Raw genomic sequence first — 13,666 nt, forward strand, 5'->3', positions numbered from 1 at the left:
GTAGAGTAGTCAAAATATGTAGTTTCCTGAAGCATTGATTTTAATCTCAGATCAATTGTGCATATTGTTACTTAATTTCCTCCTAGAATTTGGCAGTTGAAATGCTTATTTCAGCCCACAATTTCCTCTAGCTTGCTTTAAATAAAACCTCTTGGTAATATCACAGCAGGTCTCCATTGTTCAAATACAGCTATCTGGATCAGCTTCAATTATCATGTTTGCTACTAGAAATCAGTAAAACCATTTAAGTCTTCCATCTGATAATATTTAGATTAAGCTTTTTCTTGAAAAAGCTATAAATGATGCTCTATGTTTCACAAAGACACTGTTGCAAGAGGCTAATATGTGTGAAGGGTTTGAGTTAGATATTTATGACACTGAAAATCTGAAACTATGTTGAAAATTAAAATACAAAACCACAATATCTCTGTCACATGGCTTCACGCAGGAAGAAATTCAAGATTGAGCCAACGGAGTGAAGCGAAATCAAATTTATTAAGAAAGTAAAGAAATAAAAAGATGGCTACTCCATAGACAGAGTAACCCCAAGGGCTCCTGGTTGGCTATCTTTATGGTTGTTTCTTGATCAAATGTTAACCAAGGGGAAGATTATTCATGATTTTTTTCTGTGAAGAGGGCAGAAAATTCTCAGAACCTATGGTTCTGTCTCTTTTTAGACCATGCAAGATAACATTTAAGAGTCACCAGAGCATCTGTATACTGTCATAGAGTTGGTGGGGTGTCTTTAAGCATGCCAGTACATTATACTTTACATATAATAAGCAGTAAGGATGGACCAGAGGTCACTTCTGTTGCCATCTTAGTTTTCGTGGGTTTGGGCCAGCTTCCTTATCAAATCCTGTTTTGTCAGTGGGGTCCTTGTGACCTGTGTCTTGAGAAACAAGTTCTGTCAAACTCCTATCTCAACTGCTGCAGCTCTCTAAATAACTCAGATAAAAACACATGCAATTAGTGAGACTGCAGTTTCTCCCTGTCCATCCTGCCACTGCATTAGCAAATAGAGGCTTGTAGGATAGGAAAAATTAGCGTTTGGGCTTTCTGACTGGACAGGAAAATTCACAACTAGAAACAGCTTCCACAACTTTCTACTATTACATTTATGCTAAAACCACTGGAGGTAAAATATAAACTACCAGTCAACTCCAAACATAAAGTTGATCCCTTTAACATGACCGAGATGTTTATCGTAAATCTGAATTAACATTAACTTTATGGAAGCATGAGATGTTACCTAAAGCTTTAAAATTAGTGTAATTTTATAAGTTTACTTTATCTGGATAAAATAAATCGTGCAGAAGAAAATGCTTTCTGATAATTGCTTCTTGCTTGACAAGAGACACCAAAATATGCACAGGTATATATATTAATATATATTTGTCTGATTGTAGTAAATCAGTGAAGGTTACAATCATCATGGAATCATCGGTACTTAGCTGATAATTATTAAAATAAAAGTAAAGCTTAGTCAGAATTAAACTTTATGGTAAAAAAAGATAGAATAATTATGCATTATTGCAAAATTTAGTTTTAAGAAATCAAGATATAGGATAAGAACAGATTGAATTTAATTTTTTGGTAACTATTTTGTAAGTAAATTTTGCTTTCTTTCTAAACTAAAGGTAATGGCTAACTCAGTTCTTTGCATTCTCAAAATCACAACTCAGCAACTTCTACACTCAAAGTTTTAATTAATTTTTTATTTAAACATGTGTCTATAATTCAACTCATTTTAAGTATGGAAAGATTAATGTATTGAAGACATAATAATCTGACTCTATATACTCACCAATGAAACCATACAAAAATTCCTATTAAAAGTCAGAAGAGAGAAAGAATTGATCGCTATCATCAATTTTTTTTTTTTTTTTTTGAGATGGAGTCTTGCTCTGTCACTAGGCTGGAGCGCAGTGGCGCAATCTTGGCTCACTGAAACCTCTGCCCCCTGGGTTCAAGCGATTCTTCTGCCTCAGCCTCCCGAGTAGCTGGGACCACAGGCGCCTTCCACCACGCCCAGCTAATTTTTTTGTATTTTTAGTAGAGACGGGGTTTCACCGTGTTGGCCAGGTTGGTCTCAATCTCTTGACATCATGATCTGCCAGCCTCGGCCTCCCAAAGTGCTGGGATTACAGGCATAAGCCACCGCACCCGGCCTATCATCAATATTTTAATGTTTTTCAAACTACTTTAAAGTTTATTTTATAATCTATGTTCGTCATAATTTTTAGTGTTCAGTGATAATTTTCCAAATTTGTACGAAAGCAATTTTCAGTCCCATAGCAGTAACTGCGTAGAACTTACCCTGGTCTTCACAGTAACCCTATGAGAAAGAAATTATTACTGGTCACATTTATAGATTAGAAGTTGAAGCTCAGGAAATTTAAGTCATTTTCTACAATGACAACAATACAATTTGGTATAGAATGTATGTGTGTAATCTTTTATCTTTCAACATATCTTGATGTTTCTTAGTTTTCTTCTTGCATTTCCTATAGCCTTAGCCATGTCTTAGTCTCTTTTCCCTTTGTAGGTAACCTGCTTATTGTCCCTATTTTATCCTTAAAATTATTATTATTTTTTAATTTGAGAGGGAGTCATACTCTGTCACCAGGCTGGAGTGCAGTGGCATGATCTCAACTCACTGCAACCTCCAACTCCCAAGTTCAAGTGATTCTCCTGCCTCAGCCTTCCAAGTAGCTGGGACTACAGGTGCACGCTATCATGCCCAGCTAATTTTTGTAATTTTAGTACAGTTGGGGTTTCACCATGTTGGCCAGGATGGTCTCATCTCCTGACCTCATGAACCACCCACTTCGGCCTCCCAAAGTGCTAGGATTACAGGTGTGAACCAAATTAAACTAGAATACATATAAAATTTAAAATCAGTTTTGCATGGTACTTGTTCAGTGATTCATACATACAAATCTTTCTTTGGGAAACATTTAGTCTATTATATCTTTTTTATTGCTTTTATTTTCTTTTTTCTCACATCAGTTATTTTTATGTTTTCCTTTTTTCTTATAATGTCTGTGTGCATTTTTTTGTTTTTTTTTAAAGACAGAGTCTCATTCTGTCACCCAGACTGGAGCACAGTGGCATGATCTCAGCTCACTGAAACCTCTACTTCTTGGGTTCAAGAGATTCTCCTGCCTCAGCCTCCTGAGTAGCTGGGATTACAGGTTCCCACCACACTTGGATAATTTTTGTATTTTTAGTAGAGGCCGGGTTTCATCATATTAGCCAGGCTGCTCTCGAACGCCTGACCTTAAGTGTTCTGCGCACCTTGGCCTCCCAAAGTGCTGTGATTACAGGTGTGAGCCACCATGCCTGGCCATGTGCATATGTATTTCTGATACACATGCCATTTCCTTGTTTTTATCTTCTACATTTTGAAGGAGCTTCTCTGCTTGGTTTCATGACATTTATTTATATTTTTTTTGTTTAAAAATTTAAAACAGTTTGATGTGTATTCTTACAGATTTCAAAATACCTTGCAAATTTATTTTTTTGTTTCTTTAAAACCTTTTCTTATCTGACCCAGCTTTTCACATATTTACCTTTCAGCTGGTTTTCTTTTATGTTTTATCTTCTCATCTCTTTTTAATTCTTTTAGCATTTGATTTTGTGATTTTTTGTTGAACATATTATGTTTATTAGGGATATCGGTCAGTAGTTTTCTTTTCTTGTGGTTTATTTGCCTGGCTTTGGTAATATGGTGATGCTGGCCTCATCAAAGAAGTTTGAAAGTTTCCTCATGTAGAAGACAATCCTCATATAGAAGACTGTCCTCATATAGAAGACAATTCCTACCAACTGGCCCAGCAAGATATTGTGCATACTTCTTAAATCTTTGTGCTAATTCAATCTGCTGTCTTAGTGGCCCTCGGGAGTCTAAAATATACCAAATCCCATTAGTGCCTGAGACACATCTCTCAAGTAGGTGCCAGAAGTCAGGGTTCTAGACATATGGCACAATTTCTTTTCTTCTTAAAGAGAAGCTGAGATCTGGAGTTTATTATCAGCTTGCTCCATACTGAGTGAGGGAGAGGAGATCTGGAAAATGCCTGCATGCTTATTCAGACCAAACGCTTTTTCAAATTGTGGCTCTGCTCTCTGCAGTTTCAGTCATCTAGTGAAGGTTCTGTCCACTGATCCATGTGTAGCTGCTTATTTAGTGTGTTCATGGTGGGAGGAAGAGTCTGGAGCCTCCTATTTTAGGAGGCTGATGTACACTATTCACCTTAATCTTAAGCCAAATATGTGCTATATGTGCTGAATATTTTAATATATTTTGCATGCTTTAGCACCTTATTTGAGGTGAATTTTATAGGCTGAGGAAGAATTTCCTATTCCTACTACATGAATTTCTTACTTTCAATTTTCACCCCACATATAATCTGTAGGAGATATATAATTTTTCTTCAATTGCATACATGGACAGAGAAATGCACAAAATTTCTAAACTTCTTCAGCCCTTGAACTGTTCCAATTTAATTTCTTTCAAACTAAGTTATCCAATGTAAAGATAAAGAGGTTGTATTAGATACTTCTGGCTTTATACTATCATTATTAATTGCTGCCTTCAATCAGTTATTACACATCACTGTATAGATGAAAAAAATTATCATACTTTCTTGCTTAGAAGACACTTTATGGAGTCCGTTCTAATTTTGCAAGAAATTGAGGTCAAGAAAATAATTCTGCATTTACATAGTGAAAATTTACCTAATTTCTTTACCTATTCCTTTTTTTTTCGTGGGGAGGCTGGTGGTGAGAGAAACTTAGACTCATCTGGGAAATACCCTCAAGGGCAGAATCTGAAATTTTAAAATTCAGACTTTTATAATAATATTATATTTTGTGCTCATTTGAATTTTTAGGATTGTGTTATATGTGCTGAAGACCTGGATGATAAATTTTTCTTCAGGGAGAATTTGGAAGCACATAGTTTGTTGTAGAGAGTTTATTTGGAACATTAGAAAATACTAACTCTTATGTGCAAGAACTACTTTCCTTTCCTTTATTTAATAATACTTATTGTGAAAATAAATTTACTTTTCATTTGATCAGTATGACTAACCTGTGAAACTATATTTTTAATTTCCTCAACAGTTTATATGAAGTAGTTTGGTTGCCTTTTCTTTGTCTTACTTCTTAATTTGTTTATATTTTTGCAGGTGGGATGTTCAAAAATATCTTGCTTTCTCTAGTCCTCCTAACATATTTCCAAATTCTGCATGCTCACACATTTCACACATATTAGAAGAGAGAAAGCAGGCCAGGTGCAGTGGCTCACAACTGCAATCCCAGAACTTTGGTAGGCTGAGACAGGCAGACACTTGAGGTCAGGAGTTCAAGACCAACCTGCCCAACATGGTGAATACCCACCTATACTAAAAATGCAAAAATTAGCCAGATGTGGTAGTAGTCCCCTGTGATCCCAGCTACTTGGGAGACTGAGGCAGAAGGATCATTTGAACCCACAAGGCAGAGGCTGCAGTAAGCTGAGATTGCAACACTGCATTCTAGCCTGGGAAACAGAGCAAGACTCCATCTCAAAAAATAATAATAATAATAATAATAATAATAATAATTAAAAAATTAAAAAAGAAAAAGAAGAGAGAAAGCAACAAAACTAGTAAGCTTATAATTACTCCAATTTCTAAGGTACAACTATATTAATCAATAACTTTTAACTTTCTACCATCTGTTGGTTTTTTAAATTGACAAAATGCAGTTGGATATATTTATGGGGTACAATGTGATGTTTTGATATATGTGTACAATGCAATATGATTAAATCAAGCAAATTTAGATAGTTATCACCTCACTTACCTATCATATTTTAGACATTGAAATTTATGGCATATTAGAAATTTATTCTTTTAGTTATTTTCAAATATTTAATGTGTTATTATTGACTATAGTTACCCTCCTCTGCAATAAACCTCAGAACCTATTCCTCCTATCTCTCTGAAACTTTGAACCCTTTGATCAATACTGCATGACCTCACTTATATGTGGAATCAAAGTACTTCTTTTTGGATAGTTTCTTGCTGTTTCTTGAAGTTCACTTACCTTTTCTTCTTCACTTAATTGTTGTTATGTTTCTAGCTAATATTTAACTCAAATATTGTGCTTTTATCTCTAGATGTTCCATGTTGGTATTTAGCATGTCTTTTGTCTCACTTTTTATTATACTCATGTTTTTCTTTAAATCTTGAGCATATTTATAATAGTGTCTTCTTTTAATACTAACTATACTGTCATTTGAGTCTGTTTCAATAAACTTCTTTTTTGTACTTGTCGTAATTCACATTTGCCTGCCTTTCAGATGTCTAGTAATTTTTCATGTGATGGTAGATATTTTTATTATTATACTGTTGAGTTACTATATTCTGTTGTGTTCTTTGAACAGTTTTGAAGCTTTTGCTCTTAGGCAATTACACTACTTGCTAATCATTTTCAAATGTTAATAAATTGTTTTTGAGATTTGTAAGGACAAATATAAACTAGCTTTCACTCTAGATCTTTTCTTGTTATTGTTAGTGGGTCGTAGACATTTTCTAAGTATTTTTGATACTAACCCCTTATTAGATATAAGGTTTGCAAGTATTTCTCTCATTCTGTGCGTATCCTTTTCACTCTGTTGATTCTTTCTTTTGCTATACAGAAGCTTTTTGGTTTGATGTAGTTCTACTGAGTTTTGCTTCTGTTGCCTGTTCTTTTGGTATCATTTTCAGCATATCATCACCAAGGTCAATATCAAGTAGCTTTTCCACTATGTTTTCATTTGGGACCCTTATGGTTTCAGGTCTAACAATTTAGGTTTTGAATTTATTTTGATTTTTGCATAGTATAAAATATGAGTTCAATTTTATTTTATTTTTTTGTATTTGGATATCCAGCTTTCCCAACACCATTTATTGAAGAGATTATTTATTACCCATTGTATATTCTCAGCACACTTCTGAAAGATTAGTTCACCATATATGTGTGAATTTATTTCTGGGTTCTCTGTACTGTTCCATTGGTCTTTGTGTCTTGTTTATTATCCTAGATAGCATGATATTTCATGTAGAAAACCCTAAATATGCAATCACCAAACTACTAGAACTAATAAATCAATGTTAAAATCATTTATAAGTCTATATATTAACAATTAATTATCCAAGAAAGAAATTAAGAAATCAATCTTTCTGAAAACAGCATCAAGAAAAATGAAATTGTTAAAAATAAATTTAACTAAGGTAGTGGAAGATATGTACACTGAACACTGTAAGTAATTGATTAAAGAAATTGAAGAAGACATAAATAAAAGAAATATATATGATGCTCCTGGATATGAAGAATTAATGTTGGTAAAATATCTATATTACCTAAAGTGATCTACACATTCTGTACAATACCTATCAAAATTCAAATAGCATTTTTTCACAGAAATAGAATAAACAATCAAAAACTGTAGGCAACCACAAAAGACCCCAAATAGATAGAGCGGTTTTGAGAAAGAAGAGCAAAGCTGGAAGCCTCACACATCCTGATTCCGAACTACGTTACAACGATAACATAATCAAAACCATATGGTACTGTCATAAGTACCTGTCACTCTTAAATTCCTGATTTTATTAACTGATTTTGCTGAGTGGGGTTTGGTTAATGCTTTTAAATTTTTGTAAAAATATTTTTCTCAGAGTCTTTTTTAAATAAGAGCTTTACTGAGATATAATTTACATACTGTAAAATCTATCACTTTAAAGTGTACAATTCTGTGTTTAGTATATTCATAGAAATTTGCAACCATTGCTACCATCTAATTTTACAATGTATCTACCACTTCAAGAAGAAATTTGTTGACCAAAAATAACAACAGAGAGAGGCAGGCCCTATTTGGGAATAGCAGGGAACTGCAATTTGAGGTATGGATGCTATGATGGATTATAGGTACCTCTGAGGAGGTTGGGGAAAGGGAGAGCATTTAAAGACAAAAACAAGAACCACATATAAGTTGTCTTGAAACAAAGAGAACATTGGCTATGGAGACTTATTGCAGGAGTTGACATCAGTTCATTAGTGGAAATTGTGTCAGACAAGTGTTCTTGTGCAAGGGACTAGCTGTTCTGTGCTGCTAGTTATTATTGTCCCAATTTTTAATCAAGTTATTCATTTAACACATTTTTAAGTTTTAGGAGTTTTTGGCTTGCATATTTTGGTGGATAGCCAAATACTGATAGCCAAGACATCAGATGTCTTTCATAATCATTTCATCCAAGTCAAGTGGCTTGTCTTCTCATTTTTTTGCTCTCTCATTTTTGAAGAATAATTTTGCTGGAAATTGAAATTTATATTGGTGAGTTTATGCAGCATTTTCAATACTTCACTTTCACTAAATTCTTTCTTATATGGTGTTACCTGTCTGATGCAATTCTTATCCTTGTCCTTCTATAGATAGCTGTTTCTCTTTAATTGACTTTTAAGATTTTTTGTTTTTGATTTCCTGTAGTTTGAATATGATATGTGATATGCCCAGGTATAGATTGTTTTTGGTATTCATTCTCCTTTGTGCTCTGAGTTTCTTGGATCTGCAGTTTGGGATCTGTTATTAGTTTTGGAAAATTCCTAATTATTTTTACTTCAAATATTTCTTCTGCTTTATTGTCTCTTTCTTGTCCTTCTGTTATTCCAATTACAAGTATCTTATACTTTTTGATATTTTCTGACAGTTCTGCATTTCAATTTGAGACATTTCTATTGACTTATCTTCAATCTCAATTATTTCCTCATTGAAGTCCCGTCTACACATGTTCCCATCAGAGGCATTCTTCATTTCTATTACAGTGTTTTCATTTGTAGCACTTTATTTTCATTCTCCGTTAGAGTTTTCATCTTTCTGCTTTCATTACCCATCTGTTCCTTAAAGTTATCTCCTTTTTTCATAAGACATCATACTGATTATAGTTAATCTAAGTTCCCTTTCAGATTTCATATTTGAGTCTAGCTCTCACACTAGCTTTGTTTCTTCAGCATGTGTTTGTGTTGCTTTTAGCATACCTTGTTAATTTGATTTAAAACTTGACATGATGTATTAGGCGATAGAGGCTGAGACAATAAAACTATATTGTGAGGTTTTATTTGGTCTGTATTCAATGCTTGTCATAGGTATAGGTAGCAGAAGGTTTAATTTACTCTGATATCCTTGTTTTTCTCTCTCCTGTTGTCTTTGGGTTCCATTAAAAGCATTAGAGTCTGTGCCTTGCAGCTCTTTCATTTGTATTCTACTGTTATTTTGCCAAAGAACTGTTTATCTGGTGCTAAGGTGTTTGAGAGAAGTTTTCCATAACTTTATGATTAAATCTCAATCTTTCAGCGGGCTTGTGTACTGAAGCACGACCTTTACAAATTCTTCTTAATTATTTTCCACCTTTTTAGGCAAAATGGAAGGGCTAGATATGCTGGATTTATATAATTTCTCTAATCCCAGATTGGATAAGACACTGTATTATATTTTCTCCTGAAGAATAAGCCTTTGCAAAGGAGAAATCTTGGGCATACTTCAAAGTGTTTACTTTTTTCCTTCTCCAGTCAGTAACATGACCATTTTTTCTTGGCTCTTCATTTGAGAACCTGGTAGGGTTCCTGGAGGTAAAACCTATAAATACAGTGGTCTTCAAAATATTAGGTTCTCAGTAATTTATCATTCTTATAAGTTTCTATATTTATTCTTCAACAATTCATCAAAATTACAGTTTAGATGTTTCTCTGGTTTATAGTTCCAGTATCTTCTGCTCTAAGCTGACCTTGGCTATGATTCTGTTATTCTACTGTCTCTTCAGATTTCCAGTTGGAAATTTGCATAGTGGCATCAATTATCTGAAAGATTTTGGATATATACTGTCCTCCTGTTTGTTAAAAAAATCTAAATCTAATATTAACAAAAACCTAATGATATATTTGCCTTTAATGACATTTATCCCTCCTAAAATTTAGGAATATACCTATCTCAAATACTTAAACATGTTTAAAGAATAACTATATGTAATTTTTAAATTAGCGCTGTTTTCTTCTATAGTGAATAAACATGTATTTTCAGACTTTACAATTACTTTATTATTTATTACAAAAACTAATCTATATTACTGGTATGATTTATCATATTTAACACACACAAACGTATGACAAAAATGATTGCAATAATATGCTTAATATGTAAATGAGAATTCTACAGATTCAAGCCTTATCAGGAAATTGCTCAGGTGGTTTTAAAGTGTAATTTATTGATCAGCAGTTTGTAAAGACGGAAAGATCTTAGCTTGGTTTGCGTCTGTAGGGTATTCTATAGGATGGAGCTTGGAAATACAATTTCTCTTTTTATAGATGTGTCAACCATGCAGTGTCATATGTTATTAAATTCTTCTCTGTTAAGTTGCATGCATAATATTGCAGATTCTTTGGTTTTCTTTTTCAACAGTCACTTATTGAGATGTCATGCTTACTTTTTAAAAAGCCTGCAAAATGAAGCTCAGAGTTAAAAGACTAAAAAAGGACATGACAACCTCAATTACCTGTGATACAACTTTGAAATATCTAACATCTAATAAATATGAAATTTGGTTTCAGGAGTTGGAGAGGAAAATATTTAAAGAAATAATAGCCAAAAATGCTTGAATTTCATGAAAAATATAAACCAATAGATCCAAGCAGTCCTATGAAATCCGAGAAGTACAAACAGAAAGAATGACGCACCAAGGAATATAAAAATCAAATTAATGAAATCAGTGTTGAAGAAACATCTGAAAAACAGCTAGGGATAAAATATATATCACAGAGAGATTAGATTAGAAAGACTGTAGACTCCTTATTGAAACAATGTAAACTAGATTACAGTATAATGACATCTTAAAGTATAAAAGTGGGGGTGGAGGAACTTGACTTGAAATTCTATATTCAGCAAAATATCCTTCAAAATTGATAGTGAAATTAAAACATTTTCAGACAACAAAATCCAAGGTTCCTTAGCAAAACAGCTCTGCAATTTAAGAAATGCTAATGGAACCCTGAGATTGAAGAGGAAAAGAAAAACTTGGATCTAGAGAAAGGAATGAAGAATGTCAGGAATAGTTAATATGTGGTGAATATCATGACTTTTTAAAAACAATCTTTAAAATATATCTTAATTTTTAAAATAAATATTTAAAATGAAACATCAACCATAGTTTTATAAATATCAACAATATTTTGAGGTTTATAATAATAAAATATATTACAGTACAATACACAGGATGAGGTAAATAAAGATATTATGTTGTAAGATACTTAAATTGTAGAAGAAATGATATAATTTGAATGTAAATTGTAATAAGTTAAAGATGCATTTTACCAGATATATATTTGTATAAATATATCTCTATCACTAAAGCAACAATCTAAAATAAGACAAACATGTTCAGCTAATAAGCAAATATTGGTGAAAAAGTGGAATCATAAAAAATATTTAAATCAAAAGAAAGCCAGAAAAGAGGAAAAAGGAAACAACATGTGGGACTGAGAAAAAAATAAATAGCAAAAAGGTAGTCTATAAACATGAACCCAACCATAATAAGAATTGTAGTAAGCATGAACAACTTAAGCATAAAGTAAATATAAATAAATCCGTGATAATATAGACAGATAAATGATTGCATAGAAAGTAAATGGGGGGGGGGGCAGGCAAACTTTTTCTACAGAATTCCAAACAAGAAATTTCCCCTTTTAAGAGGTGAAACCTTTCCTGAAAACCCTTGAGGATTTGCTGCACTTAGTGATTTACCTCCAAAGACTAAATTCAGGACGGGATAAATAGCAACCTTAGAATAGAAGAACTGACATTCATGGAATTTATATAGAAAATTAAAAGGACCTAGAATAACTGAAACAAGTCTGAAAAAGAACAAACTTGGAGGATTTAGAGTACCTTATTTTATGAATTACTATATGGCTACAGTAGGCAAGACTATAGTAATGTATGAGTAGAGATATTGGTGCAGCCAAAGAATAGATAACTTAGAAATATGCTTATAAATACTGGTTGGATACTTCACAGATGTACCAAGGTATTTAATGGAGAAAGAATCATTTATACAAGAAATGGTACTAGAACAATTGGATCTCCACTTTATTTAGTTAGTTTTATTTTTATATTATTTTAATTATTAAAAAAAAAGATGGAGTTTCACCATGTTGGTCAGGCTGGTCTTGAACTCCCAACCTCAGGTGATCCGTCTGCCTTGGCCTCCAAAGTGCTTGGATTACAGGTGTGAGCCACCACTCCAGGCTGGATCTCCACTTTAAATGTAACAAGTTTCAGTCCTTAGCTCACACCCTATACACAAATTAACTTGAAATGAATCATGGGTATAAATGTAAAAATGGAAACTATAAAACTTATTGAAGAATATACTCTAATGCCACTTTGAGATAAGAAAAATATTTTATTAGAATACAAAAGTATAAACTGTCACAAATTGCTAAATTGTACTTTGTCAAATTTAAACTTTTTACTCTTTAGCATACTCTGCCAAGTAAATGAAAAGGTAAGCCGTAGACAGGAGAAAATACTCAAACTCCATAACTGGACAAAGAAATTGTATAGAGATTATACAATTACTCTTACAATTCAATAATAAGGAAAAAGAGAAGCAAAAATTTAAACGAGCAAAGAAAACATTTCCCAGGAAAAGACAATGAATGGCCAAAAAACATAAAAATAAAAAAGATGTTCATCATTAAACATCAAGGAAATGCAAATTCCACTACAGTGGGATACCACCTGTCACACACTAGAAAGTCCAAAATTAACATGGAAAAAAAATCCTCACAGTACCAAATGTTGGGGAAGATACCAAGCAATTGGATATCTTCAATATTGCTAGTGCAAAATGATATAAACTCTTTGGAAAATTGTTTCCAGTTTCCTAAAGCCAAGTAACCCAGCGATCCCCTTCCTAAGTATTTAACCAAGAAAAATGAAAATAGATGCCCACACAAAGAATTATATAGGAATATTCATGGGCAATGGACTCATAATAGTTGAATTCAAACAAATTGCATTATATGTTTGAGTCAATATCTGTATATAGATTACTCACTCACAATAAAAAAGAACTGCAAAATGCAATTTGGATAAATCTTAAAATGATTATGCTGATCAAAAGAAACAAGACACAAAACAGTACTTAAAATGTAAATCTTATTACTGCATCACAAAAAAGAAAGGAAAAAATGTAAATCTTTCTACATAAAATTCTCAAATATGCAAAAGTAATTTATCTTAAAGGAAACACAGTTGACTGTAACCAAGGTTGGAAATCAGTGAAAAAGTGTGTGCTGGCCAGGCATGGTGGCTCACGTCTGTAATCCCAGCACTTTGAGAGGTTGAGGCAGGTGGATCGCTTGAGGTCAGGAGCTTGAGACCATTCTGGGTAACATGGTGGAACGCTGTCTCTACTAAAAATACAAAAATTAGCAGGGAGTGTTGGCATGTGCCTATAATCCCAGCTACTTGGGAGGCTGAGGCATGAGAATCACTTGAACCTGGGAGGCAGGGGTTACAGTGAGCCGAGATTAGGCCATTGCACTCCAGCCTGGGCAACGGAGGACTCGGTCTCAAAAA

Source organism: Cebus imitator, unplaced genomic scaffold (assembly GCF_001604975.1).
Source record: "Cebus imitator isolate Cc_AM_T3 unplaced genomic scaffold, Cebus_imitator-1.0 Scaffold41, whole genome shotgun sequence".
NCBI classification, from domain to species: Eukaryota; Metazoa; Chordata; class Mammalia; order Primates; family Cebidae; genus Cebus; species Cebus imitator.